Consider the following 17,734-nt stretch of genomic DNA (forward strand, 5'->3'; position numbering starts at 1 on the left):
ACTTAGTTGTTTGATTGGTGTGTGGATGCTGGCTGTCAGTTGACATCTCAGTATGGCTGCCTGGGCTTCCTCACGGTATAGTAATTGCATTCTAAGAGTGAGGATCCCAAAAGAAACAAGCAAAGGGTGTATGGTCTTTTAAAAATATAGCCTCAGAAGTCACATAGCATTACTTCCACTGTTTTTACAGCCTTCCCAGATTAAAGGAAATAAACATAGACTTTACCTATTAGTGGGAAGAGTGTCAGAGCCACATGGTAAGAAGAGAATGTGGTATGGGAGAATTATTGTCATCATCTTCCAACGTATTTTACCATGAATTATGGTGTCATGGACAGCAATGGGGCAGTTGGTTGCAAACAACTACAGGTGTCAATGTCAAAGATAGAACACTGGGTATAATGGATCATTAGTCTCACCCAAAGGAAATGTTTATGCTGCTGGATATTTTGTATCAGCTAGCTTTAAGTCACATCCCTTTAAAAAAATGCTTCATTTCAATGGAACAGGATGATTTAATGTATCAAGGAGAGATTTCAGCAATGTAGTTTAAGGTATAATTTATTATATTTCTTACCAGATAATGCGTGACACTTACAATAAACAAATAAAAGAGATTGCAAACCACCGTATGAAAGATCAAAAAAGGTAGGAGAAATCAAAAGGAAACTTTTTAAGAACTTTTCAGACTTGGCAATGCCTCACTTCTCTAGGCTATATTGTACTTTGATTTTTTTAATCACTCTGAGACAAAAAAAAAAAAAGTAGGACATCAAACCACAAAGACCCACAAGAGCATTTTCATCTACACCACATTCTCTATCAAATACAATGAAGAAACTGTTTAGAGATATTTCTCTCATTGCTTTCAAATGCCTGCCTAAATATAAGGAACGTCAAACATGCATTCCTTTAAACTATCCTAACTGACCTTGGTTGATGATTAGAAGCTGAAAATAGAGGCAAATATTCAATAGGTGAGAAATTATTTTCTTTTGTTAAAATATTTTTTAAGGTCTATTTACTTTTGAGAGAGAAAGAGAGACAGAGTGTGAGTGGGCGAGGGGCAGAGAGAGGGGGACACAGAATCCGAAGGAGGCTTCAGGCTCTAAACTGACAGCATGGAGCCCAACACAGGCCTCAAACTCACAAACTTGGAGATCGTGACCTGAGCCAAAGTCGGAAGCTTAACCGACAGAGCCATCCAGGTGCCCGAGAGAAATCATTTTCTTAAAGGGTTATGTATATATTATATTCTATTTATTAAACACAAATTGAAAATAGGGTATTATGATGATATATAATATTTTTGGAAAAAAGGAAGATTATATTTGTTGGCAAACTGGCACGGAGTGTGCACACACACATATACACACTATAGGAACAGACAGTGCCAAGGACATAACTTAAATCATTATTTTATTAACAGAATTTGAATTTGCAAAGCATGAAACCCTCCTGCTGTAGATAATTTTTTGACATGAGAAATTCAGGTTTGTACAACGGAAATGTATCTTTTGAACATATCTTTGACCGTTAGTTGGGTACTTACAATTCAGTCTTGAAAATGTTCAAAATTTGGCTCTTGCAAAAAAACCTGAAGTTAAAATACATTATCCAGTGTTTATGCCTTTGTGATAGTTTTCTCTGCAAATAATTCTTTTTATTGGATTGGCAATTTAGTAAAAGCCTATTTATCTCTCAAGATCTAGTGCAAGATCTAGTGTTCTGTGTTTTCATAACACTAACCTCTGTACAACACTCACCATATTCTACTGTATAAGTTGTGTTTCCTCACACCTCACTAGCCATAAGTATCAATGAGGTCACATGAATGATAACAATGAAAAAGTGCCTCAGGTTTTGTCTCAATCTGCTCAAGTAGTAACTCAGTACCCTGGGACTTGCCTGTCAAACATTTTTTGTAGTACCCAGGGTTACTTCTGTGACTGGGGGCACTAAAAGCTCATTCTACAAGTAACATCCACTGTTCCCCACCAGGCTAACTCTGGGTGCTGATGGGTCTACTGGAAACATTCATCTTTGGTTGAGCATCATTGCTCTGATGCAGCTGCTCTAGACAATGCTGAAATGTATCATACTGAGCCTTCATGGTACCAAGGAAAGGGATGTACTATGCCCAAGTGGGAATAATTCACATCTCTGTCATCCTGTTTTATGCTTTGTCACTGAAGACATGAACAGCTCTGCTTGTGTTTCCATATCTCAATGGTTTTTCGTGACAATAACTCTTGTAGCCCCTCTTTCCACTGGATCAGGTTCCATTCCATGGGGGTTATCTTCATTTTCTGGTCCTTACAATCCTGCAGATAGTAATCTCTACTCTCTTCATTTCTGCCAACAGGTAAGGTGAACATATGTCTGCATACAGTTGCTTTTTACTCTCACTTTTCATCCCATTCAGCTCTCCAACCAGGTCACAGATGTGGTGAGGATGATTGAGTCTCACTTGGGCCGCAGGTACAGAGCCAGCCACACTTCCTTACATTTTCAGCCTCAGAAGGTTGTCATCCTTTGAGGACATAAAACAAGATTCTTTCTACATTACATCAAGTCAGAACTAAAAACTAAATCTAAACCAGCTCACAGACCAATTCCTTAACTCTAAAGATAAGCAAATTATGGTATCTGTTTAAAAATGTGAAGATTTTACTCTGCTTGCAAGCTAGCCAGTTAACCCACCACAGTATTATGGGAACGGGTAGAAGTCACAGACTTCGGGGGTCAGAAAAAAACAGTCCATTACTCACAACACAGCAAGAATAAACTTCACGTTTACATCAAACTACTTGTCCCATAGGGGCCAAGTTTTGTGTCACAGTTGAGAAGTCCCAAGCTGAAAGATTTCTACTATATTATAATGGGTTACAAAGCAATCTGCCCAAGTTTTACTCAGAGGAAAACATATTTATTATACTGGTGAGTAAACAAGCTTGCTCTCTGCTCTGGGAGAAGACTCGACCTCTAACTTCCAAGGCGACTCACTACACAAACATCCTTGGAAAGATAATCTTTTCAAAGCTCAGCAAAGGCTGTCAGTACCTTTGCTCACAAGACGCAGAAACTCAGGAGACCACTCAGAATTGTCTCCAACCACATCATGAATTAAAGTGCCCTACTCAGTTAGTTTAATTTAGTTAGTAGATATCAAGGCCAAATATCAGGTCATTTGGCACATGACCCAGTAATTTCTCCAAATTTAACAGCAACTGAAAAGGAATACTATGGTATCAGTTTAGTTTCATTGATTAACATAGCGAAGGACAAGTGAGGCATATTTTAAAAGTTCTACTATTACTGTGGTTATCCACATTCTGTAATGAGTATTAAAATAACTGTATAAATTCTGAGCTCCTTTTCCAACTTCTACAGCCTCGATATGCTGACAAAATGTAAAACAAGCAAACAAAAAAACACAAGCAGTTAACAGCAAAGATAGGTATTACCTCACTCCTATGTATGTAGCTAGGGCATAAACAAGATCTGCCTTTAAATCTTCAAATCAGCATATACTGGAATTTATAGATTTTTTTAATCAGAGATTTTCACACCCAAACCACAATATTTCTAAGTCCTGAAGCCTGAGGGCCTTAGCTCTCTTTATCTGCAGCCATATTTTAGAAATTGTCAGAACAAAACACAAACTCATTAATTGAGGAGGTCATATTTTATGAAATAATGTCTGGAAAAAACTGCACCAAAGTTAAACAGCTAATGTTACTGTGAACAACACACTCTTTTCAGGGGTGTTATCCAAATTGCTATTGGGTGTAGCCTCAGTATTTTATTGTATGATGATGAAAAATTATTGACACGGTCACTAAGAGGTCTTCATGTAGCGTTAACTCATTATGTCCCAATGTGAAGAACTATTTTGTGATCGCTCACACTATAATTCTCACCTGTCCCTTAAATTATATCCTTCCAGATACTTTTCAGAGTCACTCTATGTGTGAAATCCAAACAATGAATAAGAAAACACGTACAAGTTCATAGATACCCACAGATGTAGTGGAAAGGACTCTGGACTAAGAATAAGGAATTTAGGGGTCAGTTTCCACTTCACAAAGCATGATAAGCAAAAACAAAACTTATCCACTTTTCCTATATGAATTGTACCTAATTTTAACTAAAGTGTTGATGAATGCTAGGAGTTAATGAGCATGTTAATTGACACCATAGGATACAATCAACAAAATCTGGAGTGTAGGATGCTCTACAGAATGTAGATAACTTGCTGTTTTTTTTAATCAACAAATGATTTGCCAGGTAAGAGAAAGAGAGAAGAAATTAAGAGATTTGTAAAACGTTAACTTATTGCATTGTATGATCCTCATTTGGATCTCAAAAAATTAAACTAAAAATTAAAATTTAAAGAGTCTCTTGGAAATTTTGATAGAGTTAACAAATTACTGTCATTTTAAGATATTATAAAATTGTGGTTAGATTTTAAAGAATCCTTGTTTTAGAAATACAGACTGAAATGTTTACATATAAAATGTCATCTGGAATTTGTTTCAAAATAATACACCTACCACCAACTGCCCAATTAATTACAAATGTCTCAGGCTCCCTTCTACTTTTTGTATCCATTGATTCTGGGAGGCAGGGAATGAGGGAACCCAAGTCCTTTTATACCTGTGGCTTCCTTAATGAATCATTGTATCTTCTGCATTTAGTGACAACTAACTTAGAAACTTTTACATTATAAGTGGAACAAAACTTAGTATTTATTTTTTTTATTTTTATTTATTTTTTGAGAGAGAGAGACAGAGCAGGAGCAGGGGAAGGGAATAGAGGGAGGAAGACACAGAATCGGAAGCAGCTTCCAGGCGCTGAGCTGTCAGCACAGAGCCGGACGTGGGGCTTGAACTCAGGAATCAAGAGATCACGACCTGAGCCAAAGTCAGACGCTCAACCGGCTAAGCCACCCTGGTGTCCCACATTTTAGTATTTATTAATAGAATCATACCAAACTCTAAATGAAGGGTATATGAATGAAGCTTTCTGTATTCTACAGAAAATTACCAACAACATATGCATATTAAAATAAACTAAATACCTGTTGGGATGAGCACTGGGTGTTGTATGGAAACCAATTTGACAATAATTTCATATTAAAAACATAAAATAAATAGGGCAATTGTGCTATTGAAATATTGTGAATTTATGAAATGGTTAATTGTCTCCTGCCTAAATTTTTATTGAATTACATTAATGTTGATCCAAGGACATAATTGAAACATAACTGCCTTTCCAGACCATATATCAGGCCCATGCTAACATAAGCAATCTACATACCTATGAAACAGAGCAACCAAGACTCTGTGAGGGAGCACTAACAGATCTCTATACCTATAGAGTCCTTCAGGGTGATCTATAAGACATTGCAGAGCAAAATACACAGATGATACAAATTTTACTTTTGGCAATAGTTGGGAGTCATTTTTGAGTTGTTATTACCAACATTTGGTGGTCTCACTTTGCCTAATTTTTGACCCCTAAAGAACATAATGAATTAGAGGAACACAAGGTAATCAGCACTGTAGGAAAAAATAATCAACATTAAAAATGTATTAACTTTTTAGCAATCCCTATCAAAATAACTCCAGCATTCTTCACAGAGCTAGAACAAACAATTCTAAAATTTGCATGGAACCAGAAAAGACCCAGAATAGCCCAAGTAATGTTGAAAAAGAAAACCAAAGTTGAAGGCATCACAATTCCAGACTTCAAGCTGTATTACAAAGCTATAGTCCTCAAGACAGTATGGTACTGGCACAAAAACAGACACATAGAACAATAGAACACAACAGAGAACCCAGAAATGGACCCACAAATATATGGCCAACTAATCTTTGACAAAGCAGGAAAGAATATCCAATGGAAAAAAGACAGTCTCTTCAGCAAATGGTGTTGAGAAAACTGGATAGTGGCATGCAGAAGAATGAAACTGGACCACTTTCTTACACTATACAAAAAAAATATCAAAATGGAATAAAGACTTAAATTTGAGATATAAGACCATCAAAATCCTAGAGAAGAAAACGGGCAAAACCTCTTTAACCTCAGCTGCAGCAATTTCTGACTTGGCATGTGTCCAGAGAAAAGGGAAACAAAAGCAAAAATGAACTAAATGAACTATTGGGATCTCATCAAGATAAAAAGCTTCTGCACAGTGAAGGAAATAATCATCAAAACTAAAAGGCAACCGATGGAATGGGAGAAGATATTTGCAAATGGCATATCAGATAAAGGGTTAGTATTCAAAATCTATAAAGAATTGTCAAACTCAACACCCAGAAAAGAAATAATCCAGTGACGAAATGGATAAAAAACATGAATAGGCACTTTTCCAAAGAAGCCATCCATGTGGCCAACCAACACATGAAAAGAACATCACTCATCATCAGGGAAATACAAATCAAGACCACAATAAGATACCACCTCACACCTGTCAGAATGGCTAACATTAACAACTCAGGCAACAATAGATGTAGGCAAGGATGCAGATATTGTACTGTTGGTAAACTGGTGCAGCCACCCTGGAAAACAGTATGGAGGTTCCTCAAAAAATTAAAAATATAACTACCCTATGATCCAGCAATTGTACTACTATGTATTTATCCAAAGGATACAAAAATGCTGATTCAAAGGGGGCACATACACCTCAATGTTTATAGCAGCACTATCAACAATAGCCAAAGTATGGAAAGAACCCAGATGTCCTTCAATTGATGATGGATAAAGAATAGATGGTATATGTATACAATGGAATATTACTTGGCAATCGAAAAGAATGAAATCTTACCATTTGCATCAACATAGATGGAACTAGAATGTATTACGCTAAGCGAAATAAGTCAGTCAGAGAAAGAAAAATATTACATGATTTCACTCATATGTGGAATTTAAGAAACCAAACAGATGAACATAGGGGAAGGGAAGGAAAAATAAGATAAATACAGAGAGGGAGACAAACCATAGGAGACTCTTAAATACAGAGAACAAACTGAGGGTTTACTGGTGGGTTGTTGGGTGGGGGGATGAATTAAATGGGTCATGGGCATTAAGGGGGCACTTGTTGGAATGACCACTGAGTGTTATATGTAAGTGATGCATCACTAAATTCTATTCCTGAAGTCATTATAACACTATATGTTAACTAACTTGGATTTAATTTAAAAAATTTTTTTTATTTGAAAAAAAAGTATTGAATTTTTAAATAAAAAAACAAAGGTAATAACTCTTCTAAAATAGTTAAAATTCCTCTTGTTTATAGCAAATATAAAGAAGATAAATGGGAGATCCCTATTATGCTCAAATTGAGGGTGGTATAACCATTTTTTTAAATTAACTTTGAATTAGAAAAGAGTTATTCTCAGGAATAGTCTGAGCTCTTCCATGACAGAAGACTGAAAAATCTATAGACTGTGTTCATGTTTCTCAGAGCTCTATCAGGTATATTATTCAGACCAAGGTCAAAATGTAACAGGATAATGCTTGTTATTACTGGCTTCTGATTACCCCAGAGAAATCAGAAGTGATTATTCACCTCAAATGGAGGATTTCCTTTTGTAAATGAGTCAGGAGAAAACAATTACTCATTTTGATTGTTTCAGCTGGTGATCTGAACATGGAAAACCTTCTATCTGGAATGAACAATTAAGAGATAAAAAATAAATTGGTATTTTGCATGAATTCTGAGTGTCCCCAAGTGTTTGACTTAAGTTAATTTGGGGTCTGATTATAATAATAGCAAGTAAGGGTCCTGCTGCTTAGTGTACACAAAAGTCAGTTACTAAAAATCATATGGTATACATATTGGGTAACATATAATTTACTACCCAAACTGGGACACACTTGAGAAGGAAACTGGGGGCTATTCATAATTTTGTTGTGACTGTCCCAGGCAAACCCTGATATATGATCACCTTTGTATATGCAATTATCCCAAATGCATCTACTAAATGTTGAGATAAATACATCGTACAAAGTTTTACCCATGTTAGAATGTATTTTCTTTAAATAGAAATGAAAATAAAACGCACTTAGAGTCAATATTGTATCCTACTTGATGTAACTGGAGAATATTTTTTATGCCGAGTGCTATAATTTTGGGAACAAAATTAGATTTTTTGATATATATTACCTAATAAAATCTCATTAATAGAAGTGATCATCAGAGGTAGTAATGGATTGGTCAGATAGGCTAAAAAATGAGGTTACCTGCCAAAAATAATTTTACTCCTTAAATTGATTTCTCTCTTCTTTAATTGCTTTTGCATCTATTACCAGTGCTGTACAATTTAACACTGGCATGATAAGATCCAGCTTACTCATTTTACAGATGGGCAAGTCACTTAGCTTCCCCCTAGAATTGTAGAATGTAGACTGGACTGGAAGCCAGGCAGTTCTTTTCCACCATGAAAACTGCCTGTCTCATGGTACTCTATCATCAGATGGCAGTCTTCTGCACACTGTACTCTAACTGTACCTAAAGTGGGGCTTCCTATACCTAGTTTGTGCTCCACTTGTATGCAGAGCTCAGCACCTCTCTGAGTCCCTCTAAAGAATGAGAAAAGTTATGTATTTCATTGAGGGTTTCACAGGGGAGACAAATGAAAAGTTTAATAATGGATACTGCCCGCAAACAAATTAGGACTCCTCTATTAGACATGTCTTGTAGTAGACATTTTTGGAACTAACATCTCATTCTGAATATGTGGAAATTCTTAGTTCCCAACCCACTTAGGTAGGCTGGGATCATGTGACTAGTTTCAATCAAGGCACTGTGATAGAAGTGAATGAAGTGTGTTGGGGCACCTGGGTGGTTCAGTTGGTTATGTGACCAACTTAGGCTCAGGTCATGACTTCATGGTTTGTGCGTTTAAGCCCCACATTGGGCTCTGTGCTGATAGCTCAGAGCCTAGAGCCTGCTTTGGATTCTGTGTCTCCCTCTCCCTCTGCCCCTCCCCCATTTGTTCTCTGTCTCTCTGTCTCTCTCTCCCTCAAAAATAAACATTAAAAATCTTTTTGAAAAAGAAGTGAAATGTGTTTATTGCAGATATGAGACCTTAGACTCTCTCTCTTCCCCAGGTATAGCAATTATGAGAAAACCTTTGGTTTTGAGGGTAGAGACAAAAGTTTGAAGTGGCCTATATTGCCAAGTGTCCACTTAAAAGGCAAGTGACCTGAGTAGCTGCTCAGACCCCTGGGATGAGATGTGGAAAAGTTTTTCATTGTGTTAGGATAAGTAAGGCACTGAGCCTGTGAGGGTTGTATGCTGCCTCAACCTAACCTAGTTCAACCCTCCAAGGACTTGTCTCTGCTCCAGACCTTCCTCTGCCACATCACTACCAGGATCTTGTTTTTCTGTTCTTTCTTCACAGAGGCCAATAGCTCCAAGATTCTTTCTTTTAGGTATCTTCCTTAGCAACTTACATTTCTTTTTCCTTTATGGGCAGTGCAATTTTCCTCTAACCATCACTAAGCTTATCTAAACAAAAGGGACCTCCAGTTTCTTTCTGAGAGTGGAATTTCTCTCTCTCTCTCTCTCTCTCTCTCTCTCTCTCTCTCTCTGTGTGTGTGTGTGTGTGTGTGTATAAGCAATATAGCATTCTGTAAGATGATTTGGTGATTATCTTTTCCTGAATCAGGTGGCAAGTCTCTTGAGGATGAGAGTTCCTAAGTGAGAGTCTATGGATAAGCTTCAAGTTCTAACCCTTGAAATGACATTTTTTTTTTGTTTCTTAGGCATACGTCGCACTTTTAGTTTTCATCAGATTTTCAAAGGGGTCCTTTAAGTGAAAAAAAAAATTAGGAGCCACTGGTATATGAGCAACATAAGTTTGAAAATAAGAAAGAACTTAAAATGGTCCTAGTTTCAGCCCTGATACTAATTGTGATAAAGGTTCTTACCACTGTCCTGGATTTAGCATGGTCAGAAGAACTGGTTACTCACTCTAGCTAATTCACAAGACTCTGAGGTATATAAGCCAGAATATAATTAATTTAATCAGAACTATATCTATAAGGTACATAGGATAATTTCAGGACAGGGCATTGTCCTACTCACTTCTTCTTTCCACTTAAGCTAATTGTAAAGACAGATTATTAATTTTTTTTTCCCTAAGGAATCTGTCTTTGCAAGAGATATTGCTGTCAGAGGACTACAGTTCACTTGGCTTGGAAGATACCATCTCAGGCTGGTCAACACTAATTCTAGGAGACTTAGTGTATAGTGTATAGTCAGACTTTGAAAGGCCTAAATACCATTCTATTATTTCAAGATAATCTCTGCTTAGATCTCATGAGCAGACTTAAAATTCATCATTTAATGCTCAGACATTTGCTTAGGCATTTATGAGGCTGCATGCTGTGGGATACGGTGAGAGAAATGAGAATGAGAAGCAGTCCTGCTTGAGAAGGTTGCCCAATATCTTGACACCAAGGAAATCTGCTTGATTTCTTTTGTGAAACTTATCCAATTTGGCTTCCTCTCATTTTTCTTTAGAATTCATCTTCTTTGGGATATACCCTTGATAGTATATGACCTTGGAATACACAATGAGTAGCCACATCTATTGCTACTTTTAAACAATAGTCATTGAACTTTGGTAAATGTACTGGAAATCGTGTATCTTTTTACAGGAAATTGAGATCATATGAATACTATGGATATCTTTAATATGAGCCAATATCAAGATATTTTTAATTATTGTCACAATTCAAGAGATTCTTTTTTTTTCATACAATTTTGAGCAATAACACTACTTCTAAGCCTCAGAGTCCTCATCTATGAAATGTGGATAATAATAACAATAATCTCCAAAGTTGTTGATAGTAGGTCATTGGCTTTATAATTCCTTCAGTCCTCTCTTTCCAAATCTTTGTAAAACAGGAGACTAGAGCAACTGTCAGGTTAAATTACATTAGATTAGATTAGATTAGATAGATTAGAGCAAGTATTAGTTTTATTTCTCCAATTTTATAACTGGTGTTCTTAATCAGCAGAATAAAGGATTTTGCAGATGGTATAGTGTTGATCTTCATTTATCAGTATTTATAAGTTTTAATTCAGTATATATTACTGAAGAGTAAAAACCATTTCCCTTAATTTATGTTTAAATTGCTAGATTTTTACTTCTTTACGATTTGGGCATTTGCTATGATAATGGGATAAAGTGAAGATTATTGAAACCTTTTCCTGATCCTCTGAAGTTCATAATTCTATTTTAGGTTTTCTCTGAAAACAGTTCAAGGCTAAGAACAAAAGACTTTAGATTCCAGTACAAAAGTTTGCTAAAACACAGCAGTGCTTCTAAGCCAACTATACTAAAAGGAAAAGATACCAGAAAGAGAGAGAGAGAGAGCGCACATTTAGGGGTGAACAGAGCTCAAGAACACATAACTATTCCTTCTTTTCTCCTTCACAAGTGGAGTATGGGTAATGGATAAATTATTTCTCTGCTTCCTATACAGTTATGGTCAGGATCTCTTCTACCATTACATCTGGATTAATGACTTTTTTTTTTTTTTAATCTGAAAGCTGCTTAGCCCAGAGCTAGACTTTAGTGTTAAACTTACAGGTTACAGGGGCGCCTGGGTGGCTCAGTCGGTTAGGCGACCGACTTCAGCTCAGGTCATGATCTCACAGTCCATGAGTTCAAGGTCCGCATCAGGCTCTGTGCTGATAGCTCAGAGCCTGGAGCCTGCTTCAGATTCTGTGTCTCCCTCTCTCTCTGACCCTCCCTCATTCATGCTCTGTCTCTCTCTGTCTCAAAAGTAAATAAACATTAAAAAAATTAAAAAAAAAAGTTACAGGTTACAGAGAAGTAGGGTAGAGAAGAGATAACAAAGTTTCTGAAGTCAATCTACAGGGTCATGGATTGAAGCAACATGGATCTATGAGATCCTATGGATAGAGTGCCCAAGGCAGCAGAGGCTTTAGCTATCTTGCAGGTACCACAAAATAGCTGTCCACAGGAACAGCGAGAATAACCCAGGAGTAAGAGTCTATGGGGTGGACCATCGACTGGGGAGTGAGGGAGAGGAAGAGGCTTGCAGTATCAGAAAAAGCATCAGTGCAAACTCTGAAAAACAAACAAATACAAAGGGCTCATAAAAGGACTAGGATTTGGGCATTGGTCACACTGTGGCATCTAAGGTCAGCTGTAATGATCAAAAGAGGGCTGAAACTCTTGCTACTGATAGGGATGTGCTGGACATAACATAAATTTCTTCCTTATCACCTCCAGCTTATCACCAGCAAAGATGTGGGTACAGAGAATAAAAATTAATATGATTAAGCATGCAAAATGAAGTTTAGATTTTAATAATCTATTTGTACTTGAAGTTACTGAACTGACTGTATCAGAACAGTCTGAAAATCCACTAGTTAGCAAAGTTAATTTCTCTCACCACCCATGCCCACTATATCTAACTCTTAGAATTGAGGGCTCATCAAAACATTATTATTAGTTATTTGAGATAGACGAGATCTTTCCGTCAAACCTCTAATACTTTTAAAAGATTCACTTTCTTGAATATAAATTCAATTTTCTATGTAACATTAACTTTAATGTCAACTTACCAAATATTGCTTTACCTAGTACATATTTTCTGAAAGACCTTGGTGTTAAAAATATTTTTGGGTTAAAAGAAATCGTGAGTAATATTTTATAGAGTCAGGGACTATTTGGAAATTTGTTATTCAGCTCCGTGTTGGACAGCTAGGTCTCTGTCATCCTCCAACTCCTTGCTGCAACTAGGAAGTCAAGTAGACAGTATGGCACAGTGGTTAAGAGTACAGTTTCAGGAGCCAGACTGTCTGAAATTGAGCTGGTCTCAATAACTTCTTAACTTTGGGAACTCGGGCAAGTAATTTACCCTATCTGTGCATCACTTTCTTCATTTATAAAACAACATTCACCTGATTAGGTTGTTATGATAAATATGTGAGCTAACATAGGCCACATCCTGAAGTCACTGGAACTTAGCAATGTTAGCTGCTTTTTATTATGACTATTAGTAACATTATTATCCTACAGGCACTTATGTGATATGAAGATCTGATTGACATTTTAAGTCATGTCAACATTTAATTCTCTCTCATGTAAAAGTCATATTTTTCTCCAGTCTCTCAGTTTATCATATGAGAGGAAATCATCTGCTGCAATATCCTCAACTAATTGTTCCGCAAATATGAGCTGTTAATAACCAAAGAGGGCTATAAGACACAGAGACTGACATCAGACTTCTCTTTCTAACTTTTGTTTCTCTTATTTCTCCTGCCATAGTGAACCAGTCTTTCTGGTGGTGATGAATCATCAAAGTTAAAGTTAATTTAATTGAAGTTGTTTGTCACAGTTAGAATTCCTTAGGTTTTCGTCTCTATGACAAATTTCCTTTTGGTATTTTGGTATTTTACAGCTCCCTATTTGCTTAAACTATTTTTCCTTGTGTGACAGATAATTTCTGTGTCGACTTGACCAGATCAAGGGATGCCCAGATAAGTGGTAAAACATGATTTCTGGATGTGTCTGTGAAGGTGTTTCAGGAAGAGATTAACATTTGAATTGACAGTTTGAGTAAAGGGAATTGACCTCCTCAATGTGGGATTGTCTGAATAGAACAAAAAGGCAGAGGAAGGGAGGATATGTTCTGTCTCTGTGAGTCTGTGTCTGTGTCTGTCTGTCTGTCTCTCTCTCTCCTGACTGTTGGAACTGGGACAATCTTCTGCCCATGGCACTCCTGGTTCTCAGGCCTTCAGACTTGAACAGGAATCTACACTATCAGCTCTCCAGCTTTCAGCCCTTCAAATTGCAACACTGGATTTCCTGGGTCTCCAGATTGCAAAGGGCAGATTGTGGGACTTCTTAGCCTGTATAATTGCATTAGCCAATACCTTGAAATAAATCTCTCTCTCTCTCTCTCTCTCTCTCTCTCTTTCTAGATATCTCTATCATCTATTATCTATCATCTATCTATCTATATCTTTTTTTTAATGTTTATTTATTTTTGAGAGAGAAAGAGAGACAGAGTGTGAGCAGGGAAGGGGCAGAGAGAGAGGGAGACACAGAATGTGAAGCAGGCTCCAGGTTCTGCACAGAGCCCGACATGGCTCGAACTCATGAACCACGAGATCATGACCTGGGCCGAAGTCAGACACTTAACCAACTGAGCCACCCAGGTACCCTTCATCTACGTCTGTCTGTCTGTCTGTCTGTCTGTCTGTCTATCTATCTATCATCTATCTATCAATCATCTGTCATCTATCTCTAGAAATAGAGAGTTCTGTTTCTCTGGAGAACCCTAAGACACCAGTTTTTCTCCTCACAAATTATAGCATAAATTGTAACTCCCAGATGTCACATTTGTCATTTTTATAATTTCTCTGCTTAATCTCTAGGACATTGCTTCCCAAATTTTAATGTGCATATGAATCCATCTTGAAATCTTATTAAAATGAAGATTCTTAGTAATTCTGCATTTGTAACAAGTTTGCAGGTGATGCTGATGGTCTAAGGAACATACTTTAAAAATCATTATTCTGAAGAAGTAATAATAGTAAATAATAACAATAATAACAACTGCCAATACATTTCCTAGCCCTCTTCTATGTGCTTAGGCATCTTGACTTACTTAATCCTCTAACAATCCTATGAGGTTGGTAACATTCTACTTCTGCTGTTTTACAGATGAGGAAACTGAAGCACAAAGAGGTTTACCAATGTGTCCAAGGACATGTAATTGAGTGCAAAGCAAGGAGGTTTTGAACCTAATGAGTCTGGGTTTGGAACTCTGCACACTTAACCACTGAACTCCTGTGATGTAAAAACTGATCATCAGCTTCTTCGTATATATCATGATAAAATGTTCTGGATCTGCTAAACTGTTCACAGTTACTCAATCATTTCTTTTTATTTGGGACCTGTGTAGGTAAGTGAAGAGGCAATGGTGTCAAACTGCCCAAAACACTAGCTGCTGGTCTGAATTGAGATGGACTGTGAGTGTAAAATACACACCAGGTTTAGAAGAAATAGGGAAAAAATAAAGTATTTCAACAATTTTTTTTATAATGACTGCATGTGAAACAATAATGTTTTGGATATGTTGGATTAAATAAAACATATTTCATTTTATTTTTTATTTTTTTTCAAAAATTTTTAACATTTATTTATTTTTGAGAGACAGAGTGTGAGTGGGGCAAGGGCAGAGAGAGAAGGAAACACAGAATCCGAAGCAGCCTCCTGGCTCTGAGCTGTCATTACAGAGCCTGACCCGGGCCTCGAACTCACAAACCATGAGAACTGAGCCGAAGTTGGTGCTTAGCCAACTGAGCCACCCAGGCACCCCTCATTTTATTTTTTTAAGTTTTTTTTTTTTGAGAGAGAGAGAGGGAGAAAGAGAGAAAATGGGGAGGAGAAGAGAGAGAGGAAGAAAGAGAATCTCAGGCAGGCTCCATGCTCATTGCAGAGCCTGACGTGGGGCTCAGTCTCACAATTAGGAGATCACGACCTGAGCCAAACTCAAGAGTCAGATGCTTAACCAACTGAGCCACCCAGGCACCCCAAATAAAACATATTTTAAAATGTATTTTCACCTATTTCTTTTTACTTTTTCAAAATGAAGCCAGGAGAATATTTAAAATTCTATTTCTGACTTAGATTATATTTCTACTGGATGACACTTGGGTGGAACTTCCAATACAGGTAGTTGAGCATAGCCCTTCTCCACCATTCATTCAACGGTGAGACGCAAAGCTTCTGTTACATCGGGAAACAAGGCATATGTCAAGCTCAGGGAACGTAGGTGGTCAGGGGTGAGACCTGAGGGCAACCAGATGGCTAACCATGGGGGCTAACCATGTCTGCCTACCTGCAGCCTAAACAGTAGTCCTTGTGACGGTGTTCACAATGGGTTTTCTTGAACCCTTTATTACTAAACAAATGACTGAGTTAGTGTGTCTGATTTTAATGTGAAAAATTCTTGATTCTGGCCACAGAGTGAATTATGTGTTCTTCCAGGATTTTAGTTTTGTCCCACAAAATGAGTGAGTGTAACTTCAAGATTCCTTCAAGATTTAAAATGGTATAATTGTTTCCTGATAAACACAGGAAAATCAAAACTCTAGAACAGGTGATATGCTTTAAATTCCATGCAGCCAGGGCAGGGGGAAAGCCATCTAGCTCCTAAATACATGAACGAGCAGAAGAGGCAAACATTTTATACTGGTAACTTCATGAGCTGTAAATCTGTGGCAACCAGGTTTAGTTTTCTTTGCTTTCCACTTTTGAGAGTATGTTCAGAGAGCCTTAGTAGTATATCATGTCCCCCTTTAATTGCTAGAGTTATAAAACTCAAAAAAAGTAATGAAAAGATTTGTTTTATGCTTTAAATAAGTCACCAAAAGACAGTCTAATGGATCATAAATCAAAGGTTCTAAGCTACCTTTACTTTTCTTGTGACTTCTGAACCATACGTGGAGGTGGAGAATAGTTGAACTGAGGCTTATTCTTTCCTTTTTGAAGTTCAAAGTTAATCTTGTTTATTTAAAAAATTCCCATCTCAGAATTTTAAAAATGTTTGTTTTTCAAGAGTGACATCATGGGACATGTGATTTTTAATAAATTGTCTCATATAACATAACAGATATTTATATCCAATCTTTGGAGAGTGATAGCTTTGGTCAATATAATTACTGGCTTAAAGCTTTATTCCGGCCTGATCAAATACATCAGCACATTTTTAATCTCTTTGGGGTTTATGAGAATATTAACTTGTTTCTTTAAATGTTTTTGAAAACTATTTATAATAATACATCCTAAAATCTTTGGAGTAATTTGTTCAGTTACTAATTAAGTGTTCTCTGGCAGAAGAGTAGATAATAAAACCTCAGAAAAAGAATGTCCTGGAAGGTATTCTTCCTTGGGTCCCCATTAATTTCAGGTTTTAGTTCTATGCTAATTTGCACATATGTCTGTAATTCTTAAGTCCTTACCTTAATAATGGCAGGTCATTTTAATATCAGCTCATTAAATAGAGTATGAGAAAAGCAAAGGCAAATAAGTTTTTGGATAACTTTTAAAACCTTGAACTTATTTTAAATATCAACCTGACATTTTGTACTTTAGGGTTTGGCCTCAAATACAATTTAAACCAGATGGCAAAAGGGCACATTAGATTATGATGAATTCTTAGCAAATCTTAGTGAAGCACCCAAGATATAATATGATATAGTTACCAAACCATTTTATCATATATTCAATTTAGTTGAATATTTTAAAAAGCCAGTTGGTAGTTTCAACAAATTTAACATGGTAATAATTTATCTGTTAAATTTTTTGAAATAGACAGTCAACTCTTAAAACATATTTAATAATATTAAATAGTTTGGAAATAGGCTTAACTTTTTTCTGCAAGGAGTTTAATTGCGGTGGACTTTTCCACTGAATCATTCATGTTCAGACTATCATGCCTCTCTTTTAAGTTAACTACTTTGGCATTAATTTCTTTGCTTACTTAAAAAGAGAGGACCAGTTTATTTCTAAAGTATTTTTGTTTGTTTTCCTTAAAAGAGCAGCAAACTTTCATTTTTAAAAGGGATCCACTAACTAAGTGGAAACGATCTCATCAGAATAAGTGCAAACCTTTTAGGAAGAATAATCATGGCACCAAAGTTATTACAGTAATAATTTATTCAGAAAGC

At 36.6% G+C, this 17,734-nt stretch overlaps 1 long non-coding RNA gene across 1 annotated transcript in view; it reads left to right on the forward strand.

Annotated features, from left to right (window-relative positions):
• The window catches only part of LOC132683259 (uncharacterized), a 93,119-nt gene extending 78,021 nt beyond the window's left edge, over positions 1 to 15,098 (forward strand). The window contains exon 5 of the long non-coding RNA XR_013549816.2: positions 14,724 to 15,098. This is a non-coding gene — a long non-coding RNA (uncharacterized LOC132683259). The remainder of the gene's footprint in view (positions 1 to 14,723) is intronic.
• Positions 15,099 to 17,734: the final 2,636 nt, after the last annotated feature.

Source organism: Panthera onca, chromosome C2 (genome assembly GCF_046562875.1).
Source record: "Panthera onca isolate mPanOnc1 chromosome C2, mPanOnc1 haplotype 2, whole genome shotgun sequence".
In the NCBI taxonomy this organism is placed as follows: Eukaryota; Metazoa; Chordata; class Mammalia; order Carnivora; family Felidae; genus Panthera; species Panthera onca.